Source organism: Monodelphis domestica, chromosome 1, assembly GCF_027887165.1.
Source record: "Monodelphis domestica isolate mMonDom1 chromosome 1, mMonDom1.pri, whole genome shotgun sequence".
Classification (NCBI taxonomy): domain Eukaryota; kingdom Metazoa; phylum Chordata; class Mammalia; order Didelphimorphia; family Didelphidae; genus Monodelphis; species Monodelphis domestica.
This window is the reverse complement of record NC_077227.1, coordinates 220,029,355-220,032,171: the sequence shown is the minus strand read 5'-3', so window position 1 is coordinate 220,032,171 and position 2,817 is coordinate 220,029,355. Positions and strand designations below refer to the sequence as shown.

General features: G+C 28.8%; 1 non-coding gene across 1 annotated transcript; it reads left to right on the top strand.

The window, feature by feature from the left end:
- Window positions 1-1,488: 1,488 nt before the first annotated feature.
- Window positions 1,489-1,595, top strand: LOC130456606 (U6 spliceosomal RNA). Its single transcript, XR_008915677.1, has one exon. It is a non-coding gene; the product is annotated as a U6 spliceosomal RNA (small nuclear RNA).
- Window positions 1,596-2,817: the final 1,222 nt, after the last annotated feature.

The following is a 2,817-nucleotide window of genomic DNA, read 5'->3' as shown; positions in this document are numbered from 1 at the left end:
TTATAATGAAGTATTCATAAGATTCACCAAAGGTGTCTGTGCCACTAAATGCAAATTCTTTCATTAAAGTTTATCTTGAGGAATCCAGACTAAAGACTTTCAAGACTTATAAATAACTTCATCATATATAGTCTAAGATTGAGCCCACTTCCTCCTATACTCTGTATGTAGACATATCAGTATGTCACACAGACTTGCAAGATTATTTTATAATTGTGTCATCATAGTAAATGCATATTTCTAAAAATCTAATTACATATTTGATTGACACATTATATCATTGCTAAACCAATTATCAGAGTGGGAAGCACACTGGTGGAGAGGGAGTGGGGGTGGGTCACAAGCACCATAGAACTAGAAATATATATTCTAATCTCTAAGAGTTTACCCTCAGAATGTGGAAGGGGGATGCAAAGGAGTCCAAACCTGTTGAAAGAATTAGATATTATGATATATGATGTATTCTATAGAATTAGACAAAAAATAGCAGATTTTTTAAAAAAAGTTTCAAATGTCAACAGAAATAATGATAAAAATAGTATTTAATTGAAAAGACTTAGTTCAAAAGGGTCTCAATTGATATGATAGAACTGTAGCCATCAAATGTATTTGGAATTAGATGAAAACCAAAAATATAAACAATAAGAAAGACTAATATAAATTAGAAAGGGCTGATTAACAAACCCAGACCCATATTAAATTACTCAAAAATCATCTATTAATATGGAAAATATTTTATTTTTGACAATGAAATGTTGAATAAAATTGAAAAACAGTTTGGCAGAAATTAGCATAAGATTTTTAATGCTACACCACATAGAATATCTAATTCTAAATAAATTAAAAAGAATAAAAAGGCAAAATAGATATTTTTGATTAAACAAATTAATGTGTTTTTATAGAAATAAAAAAGTAAAGAAAGAATATTAACAGAAACTGAAAAATGGGAAAAATTGCATCAAAGGTATGTGAAGGAAAATGATCAAACTGTACTGGATTTCAACATTTTTATAAAGTAGCAACCATAAGAACAATCTGGTATTGCCAAACAAATAGAGTAGTGTACCAATGGAATCAATTAGGCATGCAATGCACAGTAGTAAATAATCATAGTCACCTAAATGTTGGAAAAATCCAAAGCTTGAAACTTTCGGAAGAACTTACTATTCAACAGAAAATGACAGAAAAACTAGAAAACAGTATGGCAGAAACTAGAGAGAGATGAATGTCTCACACCATATGCCTAAATAAGGTCAAAATGAATAAAATGACTTAGAAATAAAAGGAGAAATCCACCATGAATTTTTCTCTTGTATAAGCAATATATTTCTTCTTTTGCTATATGATAAACATGAAAATATATATTGTTTAATACAACATGAACCACCTATATAATATTATCTGCCATCTTGGGGAAGGGGGGAATGGTAGAAGAGAAGGACAGAACATAGATTACAAAGTGTCAGGAAACAATTATTGAAAATTGTGGTGATCACTTTAGTAGCATGCATACTAAAATTGGAACCAAAGAGAGAAGATTAGCATGGCCCCTGAGCAAGAATGACATGCAAATTCATGAAGTGTTTGATATTTTAAAAAGAGATAAGGTAAGTAAATACATCTTTATAAAAGTATAGACAATGAAGAGATAGATATCAGTACTTAATATATATGCACCAAATAGTACAGGATCAAGGATTTTAAAGGAGAAACTAAAGTAGCTTAAGGAGGAAATAGATAGGAAACTGTACTAGTGGGGGACCTCAACCTTTCTCTATCAGAACTAGATAAATTGATCCAAAAAGTTAATAAGAAATAAAGAAAGTGAATGAAATGTTAGAAAAATTAGAATTAATAGGTATCTGAAGAAAAATCAATAGGGATAAAAAGAAATACATTATCTTTTCAGCAGCATATGGTACATATACAAAGATCAGCCATGTACTTGAGCATAAAAAGCATCACAAACAAATGCAGAAAAGCAGAAATTATGAATGCAACTTTTCCAGATCATAATGCAATAAAATTATAATCAGGTTCATGGAGAGTCAAATTTAAAATAAATTGGAAACTAAATAATCTAATTCCTCAAAACTGGTGGGTAAAAGAACAAATCCAAGAAACAATTACTGATTTCATTGAAGAAAATGAAAATGAGGAGACAGCATATCAAAATCTTTGGGATACAGCCAAAGCAGTACTCAGGGAAAAATCAACAAAATAGTGAGGGAGGAAATCAAAGAATTAGGTTTGCAACTTAAAAAATTAGAAAGACAACAAATTAAAAATCCCTAGAAAAAAATAAATTTTACATCAAAAAATTAAAGGAGAAAATTAAATTGAAAGTAAAAGTGTTATTGAACTAATAAATAAGACTAAGAGCTGGTACTTTTAAAAAACAAATAAAGTAGATAAAGGACTAGTTAATATAATAAAAAAAAGAAAAATGGATTCAAGTTAACAGTATCAAAAAGGAAAAGGACAGTCTCACTTTTAATGAAGAGGAAATTAGGGCAATTATCAAGAGTTATTTTGTCCAATTATATGGCAATAAATATGACAATCTAGGTGAAATGGGTGAATATTTACTAAAAATAGTAAATTAACAAGAGAGGAAATAATCCCATCTCAGAAAAAGAAATTGAAGAAATTATCAATATACACCCTGAGAAAAAAATCCCCAGAATTAGATGAATTAACAAGTGAATTCTATCAAACATTTAAAGAACAGTTAATCATAATATTATACAAACTATTAGGCAAAATAAGCAAAGAAGGAGTATTACCAAAATCTTTTTATGACACAAATATTGTTCT